The following is a 17,160-nucleotide window of genomic DNA, read 5'->3' on the forward strand; positions in this document are numbered from 1 at the left end:
TAACCAGAAATACATGTGTAACGTGTGTTTACAAGGTCAAATAATCTGCATCATTTACATTCACCAAACGTTACATAGGTATCAATGTGTGTCCACAAATACTGCAATGTTGTACCACAATGTCTGTGAACTGAGAGCCTGTTTCCTTTGTCTGACCACTTCACAATGCTAACACTTGCTTCAAGTAACTAAAGTATATTTCAATTGTACCACGTATCACGTGGGATCTGTAGTGAACTACATAGCAATGTATTGCACACTCTGTCCATACCTATGCTGTTGAGGATATTTACTATTTTTTTTTGTAGTGGATTGACAAATGGCTTTATCAGCATGAGTATGTACATAGGCCTTGATACATTACTAAGCCACTTCAGTACAGAGCAAAAACATATTCACATTTCCAAAAGAGTCATGTTTTGGGTCTGATATTGACTTTACAAGATGGGATACTCCAACATCTATGTGATGTAATGTTCCATCTGCAAATGTCCCATTAAACACCACATTTCTCACCATCATTGAGTTCACATCTGGACATAACTAAGGACACTAAAATGTTGTTTGGGGTACAAGTAATTCTGTCACCAATGTGGACACATTCCTGTCTATTTCAATAAATACAACTTTGCTTAAAAATAAATTCATGTTGCTTGACACAGACAGGCTTACCTGCACATTGGTGAATGACTAAGGCTTCATGACAGTCTGCTACTGTCTACATGAACTGACTTGAATCTTCATGTGAAAACATATTTCTAACATGTTTCATATAAGAAATGATGCCATTGAACACATGTGTCCAGTCCTTTTGGACCAGATGCTTATTATCATTTTGTCACTGTACCAACGTAAAGTCTGAAACGGCAACTGTATCATAAGTGCTTAGTATGCCATGTCACCTGTACTAGGGCCTACATTACCTACGCACATTTGTGATGGAGCCAATCCTCAAATAGGACATGTTTGGTACAACTGTCTCAAGAGAAGAAATGCAAATACCTCTTTTTAGGGTCGATTCTTCAAGTGCATGCACTAGCGCATGAGTCTCGCGTGCAAGAATCTGTTGTGTACAGTAAATGGCTTGGAGCCCGCATATTGCTCACCATTTGTTGGCTTGGTGACACCCTTCTTTACAGCCACGTAATCTGTCCACTTCAGGCCTGGCATAATTTCCATTGTCCTCTGTGGCCCAGGGACAAAGCACTGATTGATTCAACTTAATTAGGGCCCGTCCGCTGCTCCCGATGAGATCAAGGTACTATTTTCTTCTTTTTAACTTCTAGTGCCCTGCAAACAGAAGGCTTGTGAGTGGCAAAAACATGCCCAGAAAGATAAAACAAAATTGCAAAGTTTTCTTTTTATGGATAACTTTCTTTTATTTTGTCAAGTCGTCTTTTCTCAATTTCCATTCATTGTTTATTTTTTCTTTGCTTGTAGGCCCTCTTCTCAAAAGATTACCTTGTTCGAAATATTGCAATGAGATGTTGTTTTTTAATTATGTGTAATTTATTAAATGATGCTTGAACACACAATCGTGCAGTACATCCCAATCTACCCTTCTCCAATCTCCCCAATACAATCCCCCACAATTCACCCCACTTTACCGCACCCCAATCTACCCCACTCCAATCCAAACCACTCACCCCAATCCAGTCTAACCCACCCCACTCCAATCCTCTCAACCCCCTCCAATCTAATCCGCCCCACTCAAATTCACACCACTCTAATCCAAAACAATCTGCACTACTCCAAAACAATCTGTCCTATTCCAATTCAAAACAATGTGCCCCACTCCAATCCAAAACAATATGCCCCACTCCCGTCTACCCCACTCCAATCTACCCCACTCTAATAGAAATAATTTGCCCCATTCCGATACAAAACAATCTGCCCCAATCCAAAGCAGTCTGCACCACTGCATTCTGCTGCACTCCAATACAAAACAATCTGCCCCACTCCAGTCCACCTCAATCCAATCTGCCCCACTTTAATCCATAACTGTCTGCCCTACTCCAATCTGCCCCACTCTCATGAGCCCCACTCTAATCCAAAACAATCTGTCACATTCAAATCCGCCCCACTCCAATATGCCCACTCTAATCCAAAACAATCTGCCCCACTCCAATCTGCTCCTCTCCAGACTGCCCCACTCCATTGCAAAACAATCTGCCCCACTCCACTCCAATCTAATCCAATACACCTCACCCAAATCCAATCCACCCCGCTCCATCCCAATTCACCCCACTCCAGTCTCTCACTTCCATCCAATCCACCTCACACCCATCCAATACACCCCATACCAACCCAATCCACCCCACTCCAATACACCATATTACAATCTGCTTCACTCGAATCTGTCCCACTCCAATCCAAAACAATCTGCCTCACTCCAATCCAAAACAATCTGCCCCATTCCAATTCAAAACAATCTCCCCCACTCCAACCTGCCCTACTTCCATCCACAACAATCTGCCCCACTTCACTCCAAAACAACCTGCCCCACTCCAATCCATTTCAATCTGCCCCACTTTAATTCGAAACCACCTGCCCCACTCCAACTTGCACCACTCCACCCTGTCCCACTCCAATCCCAAACAACCCTCTCCAGTCCAACTCAATCTATCCCACTCCATTCCAATCCACTTTACCTCACCCCAATCCAATTCCACCCCACTCAAACTCTATTCATCCCACTCCAATCAACCCCATTCCAATCCAGTCCACCCCACACTAATCCAGTCTACCCCACTCCAATCCATCCCAATCCATCCCAATCCATCCCAATCCAACCCAGTTCAATCTACTTCACTCCAGTCCAATACACCTCACCCCAGTCCAGTCCACCCCACTATAATACAATCTACCCCACTCCACTAAAGTTCAGTCCACCCACTCAGCCCAATCCACCCTACCCCACTCAAGTCCATCCCACCCCAATCCAATCCATCCCACCCTAATCCGACCCACCTCAATCCATCCCACCCTACTCCAATCCAACCCACTCCAATCCAACTCACCCTAGTCAAGTCCATCCTATGCCCCTCCAATCAAACCCACCCTACTCCAATCCAATCCACCACACTCCAATCCAATTCACCCACACCACCCCAGTCCAACCCACTCCGATACAATCCACATTAATCCACCTTACTCCAGTCCAATCCACCCCACTCCAAATCACCTTAATCTACCCCACCTCAATCCAGTACACCACTCCCCAACCATTTCACCCTTCACCAATTCAATCCACCCCACACCAATCCAATCCAAGCCAATCCACCACAATCCAATCTAATCCAACCTACCTCACTCCACTCCATTCTACCCTACCCCACCCCAACCCAACCCACTCCAATCCACCCCACCCCACTCCAGTCCACCCCATCTCAATTCAGTCCATCCCACCCCATCTAATCCACCCTAGTCCAATCCACCATACTCAATCCAACCCACCCCACCCTAATCCACCCCTCTCAATCAAATCCACCCCACTCAATTCAATCCACATCACTTCAATGCAATCCACCCCACTCCAGTCCACCTCACCTCAGTGTACTCCACCCCAAACAATCCACTCCACCTCAAAGCAATCCAGTCCAATGCCTCTAGTCCACCCACCCCACCCCTTTTCCATCCAATCCACCCCACTCAAATCCACCCCAATCCAATCCACCCACTCCACTCCTATTTACCTTAATCTAGCCCACTCCATCCCAGTTCAGTCCACCGCACCCAAACCAATCCAACCAGCCTACCCATTCCAGTCCAATCCACTCCACTCCAAACCAGCCCACCATAAACCAATCCACCCCGCCTCATCCCAGTTCAGTCCACCCCACTCAATCCAATCCATCCACCCCGCCGCACTCCAATCCAGCCCACTGAAGTGCAATCCACACCACTCCAATCTACCCCAATCCAACCCATCTCGATCCAATCCATCCACCCCACCCCATTTCAATCTACCCCACTCCAGACCAGTCCACCTCACTCCAATTCAACCCACCCCATTCCAATCTACCCCACTCACTCCGATCCACCACACTCTACTCCAATCCATCCATTGTATCCCAATCCAATCCACCCCACTTTAGCCTGCCCCACTCAAATCCATCCAGCTCACCCCACTCCAATCCACCCCTCCCCAATCCTATCCACCCCACTCCAGTCCAATCCACCTACCTCCAATCCAGTGAATCCAATCCACCCCACTCCAATTCAGTCCACCCCAATCCAGTCCAATCTAATCCACCCCACTCCAATTTAACCCACCCAAATCCAATCAACCCCACCCCAGCCATAACAATCCAACCAAACCACCCACCCCAATCCAATCTAATCTACCTCACTTAAATCCACCCCAATATCATCTACTTCATCCCATTTCAATCCACTCCAATCCAATCCACCCCACATCAATCCACCTCAATCCACTCCACTTAAACCAATACAATCACCCTGCTCTATTCCAATCCAATCCACCCCACTACCTCAGTCCACTCCAACTCACTCCACCCTATTCCAGCCCACTTCACTCTATGACACTCTCTGTCACTGAACCACTCTACTCCCCTCTCCTCAACTCTCTGACACTCTGCTCCTCCCTCTCCACTTTATGACATTCCAACAAATCCACCATAAGACACTCTACTCCCCCACTCCACTCCGACATTCCACACCACGTACATTTAGCCATGCTGCACAGCAGCCACACTGGTTTACAACACAGCAAAACACATTACCAAAGCCAGTAACTGTTGTACAGACAAGACCTATTTGCTTTGCCAATGCTTGCTTCGCATGCAGCCATGTGTCTGCTCAAAACACTACTTGGCTTTTGAGGATGAACCTAGTGGCTACATGTAGCACAAATCAATACACCAATCACAGCATCAGACACCATCTGATAAACTTGCACCTCCAGAAATCCTTGTGTGTGATGAATGGGTGTCAACCATCATGTTGATCCCATGCAACATTGCTGTAAATAAAAGAGGTTAAACAACAAGAATATCTACAAACAAGAACTCATCCCTTTGCTGCTGCTGTTGGGTCCTCAACTGCCCATCAAGCTCCGGGTAGGCCACTGCAAGGATGCGGGCCATTGAGGGGGTCAGGGTGTGGCGGACACGCTTGTCTTGTTGGGAGGACTAGCCGAGCTGGACTTTGGCTGACTTTCTGGTTCAGCATCAAAGGTCCTCCCACCTCTTCCTGCAATGCAGGCTGCACCACTTATGGTCCACCAGGGTCCGCACCTTCTTGGCGATTGCCTTCAATATGTCACGCTTTTGATGGGCGTTGACCAGTGTGGATGAGAAAACATAATAACAGAAGAGGTTTTGAGTGAGTTAGTTTGTCTGTAGTGGTGTGACACAATTTTGTTGCATCTCACACATGCATTACTAAAACAATACATATTTTTTGCAAACATTTAAATGTTCCTAGGAAATATTCATTTACAGTTATCTGTTGAGTATCCTCAACATTTTATATCTCCTCATATTACCAATTAAGGTCACAAATATCATCTAGGCCAGGACTATAGAACCTTTCCTTTAGTGAGACCCACTCCTGATTAGTCCTAATCATTGTGAGCTACTAAAGGCTAAACAACCTGTACATTATTTGCACATAACCCCAAGCACATCTACATTGGCTTCATGCCTAATCTTCTAAGAGGCAGATACTATAGTTTGCACCATACACAGTGACTAAGGGCAGTGTAGAAGGGCTGCCATGTGTCAGTGAGAGCATAGTTATGGGTGATGTATGAACAAGTGTGTGTAGTAATGGGACATACTTGTATGGATGATGGAAAGCCTGTATCATTTAAACTTGCAGCACAGGAAATACCTTTCTGCATATGTGGCACCATGACATGTTTGAAACATACAGATACTCTTATTTAAAAATACAGGATGTAATTTCACTTGACAGAACAGCATCAGATAAGTCCATAACTTTGAAGATTCTTCTTGCACTTCACATTTCACTTATTTCAACTTGGGCTGTATGTTTTCACTTATAGTAGTGGTATAGTGTCTACTGGCCACTGGAAGTAAGGGGCCTACAGTTTGTCTAATGAAATCTGGAATTGTGAGTAACATGAACTGAAATTGAGCTTATTTTTTCAAGTGAATTTTCATTTCAATGTACAGACATTTCTAACATTGTCAAACAATATTCTGTACCCAGCTAAATCATTCAGTTCACTACACTCCAAGAACAACACTTCACTTATGAACAAAAAATGACACATTAGCCTGTGTACAAATGAGGAACAAGTTACTTTGGCAAACATTTCCCACTCAAACATGCACCTGTTTCTCTGGATTCCCTTACAGTTGGCTGAACAGGGACAGTACCTCCCTGGTGAGGAGCTCCAACTCCTCGGGGGAGATTGCAGGCGCCCTTTCACCTGCTTTGCCTGACATCTTGGATCCAACAGATATTGGTAACAGAAGCAAAAGTTGAGGCGGTGTTGTTGGCTGCAGTGTTAGAAAGCAAGTGAGCTTTTTTCCAGGCACTATGTACAAGTACACGGCATATGCCCTCCACGACAGAGACCAACAAATGTGTTGCCTTTCTTGTGTAGCCATCACACATTAGCTTATGGCAGCGTCCGTCGTGAAGTGTTACACCAACTACGTGGTTAGTTCCACAGATGGCTGATAGATAGCCAATGTCCTGAATGCAAGGTCAGGTGCCCCCCCATTTTAGTACGTGAAGCTGTGTATTTTTTAATTGTTTGTGTGTCACCAGCACTCAAAATGCTGGCTACTTTGTATACTAATGTCAGATACATACAACACTGGTTTTGCCAAAATATGACAAATTAAAAAGTGAACTGTTACTGTGTTTGACATCAATAATGCAGTGGTGCATGTTATACATCCGTTGACGGTAATTGTAAAAAAAATAATAATGATAAAATAATGTGCAGATAATGCATTTCAAAGGTATTATTTACACATTATTTGTAAAAGATGTCAGACATGTAAAGAAATTTAGATGTGAAGTTGCAAAAATGTTCTAAAATTATGTGTACATATATGACACAATAAGATCACTGAACTATTGCAGACATTAGATGTGCGTTGATTGTGAAAGCATTGTGTGACAATTTTAAGTGATAATTTGTTTTCCTTACATATGGACTTTTGAACCCAGGGATGGGAAGAAGAAGAAGACGTCCTCAAGTCTTCGTACCATTTCTAGACCCTGCCACCATGGAGGAAAAGGACATAATAAAGAAATTTAGATTACATAGTCAAACTATACTGGATTTATGTCACAAGGTGGAGCCTGATCTCCTGCCTCACAATGTGACTATCATAGCAATAACACCAATAGTGAAAATCATGGCAGTACTTCATTTTGTGGCTACTGGATCTTTCCAAAACACTGTGGCAGTATTTGGAGGCATGTCACAACCAACTTTCAGTGGTGTGCTGCAAGACGTCCTTGCTTCAATGATGAGACACATCAACAGCTTCAAACACTTTCCAAGACATCAGGATTTGGCCAATGTAAAGGGAGATTTTTATGCTTTGGGGGTCCTACCATATGTGATTGGAGCAATTGATGGCACACATATTGCCTTGGTGCCACCACACGCCAGGGAACAGGTCTAACGCAATCAAATGCACTTCCATTCCATCAATGTGTAAGTTGTCTGCTTACCAGATTTATACATCACAAGTGTGTGTACACCCACTTTCTGGGGTCACCACATGATTCCTTTGTACAACGGAACAGCACCATACTCCTGCAAATGTCACCGCTTGGACCTGAGAGGGCCTGGCTTGTGGGTAAGTACAATATGGCGTGAGGATCATTTGCTTTAATCCTAGTTTAGGAATGTAAAATGGCTTAATATAATTTTAATCTATGAATTTATTGCTTCGATGTAGGAGACTCAGCGTATCCTAACTGATCATGGTTTTTGGCACCAAAGAGGAATCTAACAATGTCAGGGGAAGTCAGCTTCAGTGAAGCCCACGCAAGAACACGAAGACCAGTGGAGTGGGCTTTTGGGCTCCTGAAGGCCAGATTTTGGTGTCTGGTCAAGATTGGAGGAGCCCTCTTCTACTCACCCTGTGACAAATCACAGTGGCCTGCTGCATGTTGTACAACATACCCCTGCGAAGGAACATAGCAATCATCGCAGAGGATGGAGACCATGAAGAGCCACCGGGTGAGGTTGCTGAAATGCCCACTGAAGATGACAGTGGTGAAGAGGACGGAACTGACCTACGTCAAGATGTCATTGACCACTTCTTCATCTGTGTATGTGCACCCTTACATGTTGTAACATCCAATGTCAGAAAAACCTGCGACATACTGAACATATCAGTCTGTGATGCTAATTTAGTAGGAATGGTCAGTTCAGGAAAGTCCAAGGCAAAGATGTTTGTAGATCAAAGTTTCTCTACATTTATTACTGGGTTTATTGACATAGATGATCTTTGCTTGTGCTAAGTATATGTGTCCTCCAAAGTTATCATTTGAGTCAAATGTAATATGTGAACTGAATAATTTTCCCTTGTTATTCTGTTTTAGGATCCTTCACCATGTCATCTTCATTTGGACATTTCAAACTTGTAACATTTCCAGAGATACGTTGCTGTTGGTAATGACAAAGGGAACATGGGTTGACCTGGGACACTGGGGATGTACTGACCTAGTTCTGGAGATTGTATCAGACCTGATTTCTGCTGGATGTTGCCACCAAGGCAATATGTGCTGCTTAACTTGCTCTAACCACATGTATATGTCAAGCCATGGCATACTGGTCTCCCTCCATATTGGCTAAATCTCCAATTTGTGCTCAGTGTAGTAAGCTGTTGATGTCTCCTCATAGTTGAAATAACTTTTTGTAGCACACCATTGAATGGTGGTTGTGACATTTCACCAGATACTGACACATTGTCTGAAATGGTCACATGGCCTCAATTTTCGTTACTGTCATGATGTAGACTATTGCTGTTATTGATGTAGGATTCCTACTGATAGGGCAGGATGTCTGCCTCCCGCTGAGGTCATGAATTAATGATAAATAGTTTGCCTATTTTATTTGGTTTTGTGAAGTATTCCCATTCTCCCATAGTGTCAAGGTTCTGGGGTGTCAACTTCTAAATGATGCAGACTGTTTGGGCTCTGCATGGTTTGTGAAAAGCATCTTTGATTTTGTCACAGACTTGTTACCTACGAATGTATGACACCAATGCATTGTGATTTCATTGTTCTTTTTCCATCTTTTTTTAAATGGGAAACACATAACCAAGTTGGTATCTATTATTTGTGTATGAATCATATTGTTTAACAAGTTTTAAAAAAATTATGGTGTACAGAAGACACAGAAGAGGAAAGGAAATACCGCAGTAAATACTACAACAGTCTTTGACTTTGTTTATGTGCATTTATTTTGAACAAACAAATTGTGCAATATCTTTGAAACCAGAATGAAAAAGAACAAGAATAAAAAACTAAAGTCTATCATGCTGGATGAAACTATGAAATAGTCCAACGTATGAATGGTAGACACATATTGGAGGATATTGGGTTTGGCATCTCTTGGAGGTGGTGGTGGAGGTCTTGCTGTCCTGTTATGGAGGAGATGTTCCCTCCTGGGGGGGAGGGGACACAGGTGCAGGGACTGGGGTGGGTGTAGCAGTTTCCTGTTGTGTCAGGGCCTCCCTGTCTATGGCTAAGGAAGGTGTAGTTTGTCCTGATGTTGAAGGACCACAGGCAGGGGTAGAAGGTACAGGAAAGCCCTGCACATATGATGATAAATGTCAGAGCATCACCCTAGTCAAGGAGCACAAATTGGAGTTCACCAATGTGCTCCCTCTGCAGCTGCTTAAGGTCCTGGATCTCTGTTAGGACCTGCCTTGGGACTGCTGTAGTGCTCCCAATGGTGGTCTGGGTGACAACGATACCAATGGCCCTACAGTGCTGGCAAACTGATTCACTCCGCTACCTGGTGCCATTGAGGCAGTATGCCCCATCCCACTGGGTCCTGGCACAGCTGGAGGTGGTGATTGCTCAACAGTAGCCAGGACTGGTGGGGGGGGGGGTGGCACAAGATGGGAGTTTTGTTCTTCTGGACACAGGAAGTGGAGGTATCCACAGGGAAAGTTGTTGTACCAGCTGTGGTGGGAGGTGTAGGTGTGGGTAAAGTGTGACTTACTAGGGCTGTCTGCCCAGACAGACCAGATGGACCAGGCATCCCCTCGTCATACGTACTGGCAGGAGTGGTGTCCTCACTGAAGGCTTGATCCTGATCATGGCCTGGAGTGGAGGTGTCTTCAGTTGCAGACGGTGGTCCACTGGCCCTGGGTGTTGGCCCTAATATGAATTATAAACCAAATGACATTAAAGATCTGTATTGTACTTCAAATGTGCCTTCAGCTACAAATAAAGCAACCTAAAAAATTTGATTACTGGAATGTTTAGGCTTTTGTGTGATTTTTGACTTTTTACTTACACAGTTGGAAACTTCAGTAACAGTGATAAAGAGATGTCCTGAAATGTCAAATGTTATTTAGAAAGTTTACATTACATGTACCAGACATGCAACGCAACACAGTAGAGAGGGGATTTGAGAGCTGAGCCATTTCAAGGCGTACAGCCTCAATATTAAACCAGGTACAACTTATTGGATTAAATGGCATTTGTCATCACATGAACACTGAAAAGTAAGTTGTGCATCAATACTACTTATAATCAGCATGCCACAGAACACAAACGGAAACCTTTGAATCCACAAACTATGATTTATACAAGCAAGTAGCTCAACTCAATGTAGTGACAAGAAGGTGACTACGTACTGAATCAACACAGCAGGTGAAATTTTATTACATACCATGAAATGATGAATGACAACTACATAAAGCTTTGACTTTTTTGCATATGTGGAAGGGAAGGGAGGTTGGGCTACATCACATTGCACTATTGCTTTACAGAGACAAAAGCAGGGAATCATGGTAGTTGTAGTCATTTGTAAACACTATTGCCAATACTTGTGTAAAAGTGAGTAACATATACCTATATAAATTTCTACAGTGAAAATGAACACACATTTATGAAATGTAGACACATGTGTTTAATGTGAATAGGTTAAGATACCACTTACAAGCTTGACGGAGTACATGGGACCGCTGCTGTGGCAGATTGATGGTAACACCATCAAGATTTAAATCAGGCCCTAAATTACATGCAGGGGAAAGTACTTTTTTCTTCAGTTGACACATGGGCCCAGATTTACTAAACAGTCACGCAGAGCAGTGCATTGGCGTAAAATGCTGCACTGCGCTGCATGAGAAGGAGAGAACAGGAGAGCGCCATATTTACAGTAATATGGCTCTCTCCTCCCCTCTCCCTAGCACCGGTGCTGATTTTAGCTGGCGTGTGCCAATGCACACCTTTGCGCCATGGTGTGTGCGTGAGTCTAGCATAGGTTTTGTATTGGAAGTCTACCCTTCCAGTACAAAATACTATGCTTAGACACACTTTAAAACTTTTCCTACATTATATGCATGCTGCACTGTGCAAAGTCAGAAAAGAAAGGAGAAATTAAAACATTTCTCCTTTTAACGTCTGCTTTTAAATGGCATTAACTTTTGGCTCAAAACCCTGTCTACTATTGTTTGTGGAAAGGGTTTTGTGTCAAAAGACATGGGTGGTAGTATGGGAATGCCCATATGCCACCCATGTATCTCTTCCCAGGCGCTAAGTAATGCAAAGCAGTGCTTTGAGCTGCTCTGCATTACTTTTAGGGTACTTTCCAGTGTAAAACAAGTTCTGCACTGGAAAGTAAATTAAGAAGAAAACATTTTCTGCTTGTTAGTGTCTCTTTTGTGATGCTAACCCAAGGCAAAATTTTTGTAAATCTGCCCGGCTCTATAGACAAAGGCACAAAATGAACATGAAAGGGTGGGTTGGTAAGTAAGTGAAAGAAAGGATGGATAGGTGAGTGAAAGGGTGGATGGATGAGTGAGTAAAAGGATGGGTAGAGAGATAGCTGAATGAACGTAGAAAACAATGGATGGAAGTATGTATGAGGGAAAGACTGGATGGATGGATGGATGGATAAATGGATGGATGGGTGAGTGGGTGGATGGATGGATGAGTGAAAGGATGGATGCCTGAGTAAAAGAGTGGATTGAGTGGACGAGTGAAAGGTCGCATGGATGAGTGGATGGATCGGTGGATGAGTAAAAGGGATGGTGGATGGACATATGGATGAATTTGAGTGAAAGTGTGAATGGATGGATGGGTGAAAGGGTCGATAGATGGAGGAGTGGAAAGGTAAATGGATGGATGGATGGATAGGTGGATAGATGGATCTGTGCAAGAGTGGGTTGATGAGTGAAACAATGGCTGGCTGAGTGAAAGGATGGATAAGTAAAAGGGAGGATGGATAGATGGAATGGTGGATGATGGAAGGATGGGTGGCTGGATGAACGGAAGGAGGGCTGGATGGGTGGACAGATGGATGGAAGGAGGGGTTTGATGGATAAGTTTGGAGATGGATGGATAGGTTTTGATTTGGGTGGCCAGTCTTTCATCACTCTGTTGAATGGTGAAAGACTAAATTATAGATGAAACAATGAATGGATGACAGAATGTACAGTGAAATGGTGATATCAGTAGGTGGATGGAAGGATGAATGGATAGATGCTTGGATGGAAGAGACAAGAGTGCTCTTCTGTAGAGGGCTGCAATGCCTTGCTTCTCTTGCTTGGTGCCATTGTTATACAGTTCCCACAAATAAAGTAGGACTGCGTATCTGGTCAACATAAACATCAGAGTATAGGGACTCAGTCTTCATATACCATTGCGAAATGTTGACACGATTCCTACCTAGCTCACAGTGCCCCATCTGAACCCCTAAACACACTAGGGTACCAGATGGTATCCGCAAACTCGAACATGACTACTCAGATTCCTAAGGAAATCATGAAAACAGATCTACCCTTTTGTTTTTATTAGGAATACCCAAAATTAGACACAAGAAAGGAGAAAATGTTGTTTAGAACATTTATTGCAGTAATCTTAATCTTGCATAAAAAACATTAGGCTAAAGAGACAGAGCACGGTAACCAGCATTCCAAAGAAGGTGAATAAGATAAACAGTTCAACCATGATTCTGTGATTGTGTTAGTACACTCCTATCTGTAACTACCTACACTGCTGAGAGCATAGTTGGAGCACCCTCTGCCAGATCTATTTGGAAAATCCGACCCCCATATTTGGGTGTGACGTACCAGGCCACCAGGAAGCCGGTCTGGTGTAATGCAGGCTGTTAGCCCTGTGAAGGGTAGAGGTCGGATTCAGGATCAGCATCAGAGTCAGCCCAGCTGCATCTCCGGCACTGCGTACCCCATTTCAGGATAAGCGCAGCAGAAGCGCTCTTCTGTTGCATATAGCGCGGAGTCAGTTTTTATAATTCAAGCACCATCCGTGTCACACTGAGTCAGAGATGCAAGATTGATGCTGTGATGTGTCTACAAACACAGAGCTGTCTTGATGAACAATCAGAATGTTGTTAGGCATAGCGTTCTGAGTGCTCAGCCTTGGACAGAATATACAGACTAGATGGCAACAGTGCTCACTAGGAACAAGCAACATGTACATTGATTTCACAGTACATTATCACCTAATGAAAGGCCATGTGAAAGGTTACAGACAGAAAAGAAATGCTAAGTTAAAAATGTGCATTTAAAAATGGAGGCGTGTTGTAAAGGACTGCTAAAACCACGTAGGTGTTGATGAAAAGAGGTTTATTAAGCCAATATCTCAAGCGTGAATTCTCTCCCTGCCAGCTCCTAATAAGTGACAAACACCGACACACTCCCAAAACAACCACACAGTTCTACTGCATTTAAAGATTCCTCAATGAATTCCACATTACATATATATAGACAGCTTCAGAAAGAAAACATGTACATACATTACAACCAGGCGCTAAGCAGTCCCTAACATGCAGTTCACTACACCAGAGGAGTTTTGATTCAAAGTAAGAGGAATTTTTATTTTCTGGCTACTACCTTGTAGATAGGTACGTAAATGATAATCAGAATTGTGTGCAAAAATATGCTAAATAAAATAACTTTCTTTAATATTTACAAATTAATTATTATAGTGCATTTACACATGTAACAAGTTCAGAATTCATTAAGCTAGAAGGTGTGTGTTAATTACCAAGCAGTTTATTTTGGTTTGAGTTTAGATAGCTTTCTTTCCAAACTGTCTTCTGCGGTAAAGTCTGGGATGAGCATTTCCGAATCTACCGCTGCTCACCCTTCTCTGTATGGCACTGGTAGTTACAGGCCCCTCTCTTTCCCTCTTCCCCACTGCCAACAGTTTCTGCTCTAAGAAGCCTGACATTTCACTGCACTCCTCAAGCATATGAGCTTGACATCCATCTTCATGTTTCAGCGGCACTGAGCATATACCTTTCTACCATGCAAAACCCTGTTGCGAAACCCCTGATCGTCCTACACAACATCCTCCTCTTATTGAGTCTCACTGCTGCTTTGGACTACATCCCTCACAATTCACCATTCATGGGTGGGTACATTCTCTTGACAGCTGCTGAAAAAAAGACCTTGAATTTTAGGCTTCATTGCTTTCCTTTCTTTGGTTGTACTTCCACCTTCAAGCTGCAGTACCTCTGAGTCGCTTGTACAAAGGACAGATGCCCATGACAGATGTTTTTTTGGTGTGTGTGTGTGTGTGTGTGTGTGTGCGTGCGCAGCAGCACACCTAGATTTTAAACTTCGGCAGTGTGACTAACACTTCGAACAGTAGGGACATAGCTATCTTAAGAACCTGAGTCAAAATTACTTGTGGGGCCCCCTTTAATGTTGTGGTATGATGCATGATACAAGAAGCATCTTTCTAGACAATATGAGGCCAAAGGTGCATCTTCGGACAAACACCAGTGATCCAGGGGCTTGCGTGTCTTAGTGACCTGGAGACCTTTGCTGGCGGGATCTTAGCCTCCTGGCAGGGTAATCAAGCCGGACAGGTCAAAGGGTAGAAACCATCTGAAGCACGATCCACTGGTCCTCCAGGTTAGGAGTTGGGTACAAGGCTAAAAACCATGCCCTGTAAACAACATTTGTCACAGAAACAGGAGCAAGAACCACAAAATCTTCTGGGTATGAGGGGCTTCCAGTGTCTCTGCATGGGACGTGCATCATTTACAGTAGTCAAAGCAGCAAGGAAACTACTGACCGGATGACAGAAGTTCTGATTTTCAAGTGCAAGACCAGAACCAGATTCTGGAATGCAAAAACTATATATGGCACAGCAGCTGGACAGGATCTGGCAGAATGAAAACGAGAAAAGGAGAGATGCTACTGTGCTCAGAAAGGGACGATGACCAGCATCAAGAAGGAGTCACCAGCATCCTGTGCACGGGGACGGAGAAATGACTAACTGAGTGGAAGCCAGACAACAGCAGACTCATGGCAGCCAGGTTAAAAGTCAGACACATCAGCACCACCATTATCCAGTGGCATTCTCCTACAAATGATGCAGAGTAAACAGTCAAGGACATGTTCTACCAACAAATACAAGCTGAGCATGAAGCTGAGTCGATGCTGATGCTTGTGATGAGGAACTTGAATGTAAAGTGGGAAATTGCATCATGAACCATGGCAGAGCCATCGTGGAATAATAAACAAGAATTGAGAAATACTCTTGGAATATTGTGCCTCAAATTATCTGGTCGTACAAGGGGCATTGTTCCCCCACTGTGATATTCAGAAACTAATTTTGCACTCACCCATTGGCAGAGACAGAAACCAGATTGACCACCTTTTTTTTCCTTTTTTTCAGAGGCGTATGGAATTTGCTCTGGTCACTTTTTAACAAAAGATGCATTGACACATATACTAAGACGTATCTGAAGACAGAAACAAACCGAACAGCAACTGTCCGAAGCACTGGGGTTGTTACTATGGCACTGCAATTGAAGAAAAGTAGCACTCAATACCACAACATACACCCTTCCCCTGGAATTAAGGACAATTGGATGGCACATATAGGGCAAGAACTGAAAGATGGGCAATGGGCATCCTCACTAGAAAGTGTTAAAAATATTGAGTAATACCATAGTCAAATATACCCAGTTCAACTGTTTACACTAAACTTACCTTACCTTACCCCAAAAGTATCAATCATGCATTTCCAGGCCAACGCACACCAGCAAAATACCCCAGATTTGATCATCAGCAGGCAAACCTTCTGCACATGGGGTGGGTGTGCCCAGGGAGAACACATTTTTAGGGGGAAATCCTTTGCATGAGATCTCTGAAGTAGTGGTTAAACCGCTAACAGCTAAACTACTAGGGTACCTGTTAAGGGTCATGCCCAGAATGAAAAAGAACAAATAGACTATTAAGTTATAGACCTAGCCTACATTCTGATTAAAATATACTGCAAAATGTCAGAGTTAGAAGGGGAGTGGATGTCGGCAATGATCACTATCTAGTGACAGCTCTTGTAAAGCTGTAGCTCAGCAAAATAGAACACAAAACTGCATGACAAGAGCACTACAGGACCTCAAGACTGAAAAAACCTTTATCTTACAAATCAAAAACAGGTTCCAACTCCAAGCAGACACTGAAGATCAGACTGAAACAGCTGCAGACGCTGTCGAGAAATAGGAATAGGTCTCTTCAATATTTGTGAAAAGCAGTGAAACCTGGCTTTGGAAGAGGAAAGAATGTATACGACCAGACAAATGGCAAGCTATTGAAGACAGGAGGGCAGCTAAGAAGAAACTCATAGCGGCCAAATCTGAGAGGCTGCAGGTGAACTACAAGCAACGGTGCACAGAAGCAAACAGAGCAGTCAAAAGAATAACAAGAGCAGACAAGCGGATGTACGTGAATAACATCGCCAGCTAAGTAGAGGAGGCAGCCAGTAGATGAGACCGGGAGAAGTTCTGCAATAGTCAGTGGTAAATCTTGTGCAACATAACATCCCCATCACGGACAAGCAAGTCGCCTACTCACAACAGAGAAACAGCAGGAAGCATGCTGGACCAAGCAGGGCAGCAGTTCCAGGCCTAGCCTCGCTCTTGCGCCTGTCTTCTTGCTCTTCACCAGTTTTTTTTGTGCCTTCTTCTTGCTTTTACCT

Source organism: Pleurodeles waltl, chromosome 4_2, assembly GCF_031143425.1.
Source record: "Pleurodeles waltl isolate 20211129_DDA chromosome 4_2, aPleWal1.hap1.20221129, whole genome shotgun sequence".
In the NCBI taxonomy this organism is placed as follows: Eukaryota; Metazoa; Chordata; class Amphibia; order Caudata; family Salamandridae; genus Pleurodeles; species Pleurodeles waltl.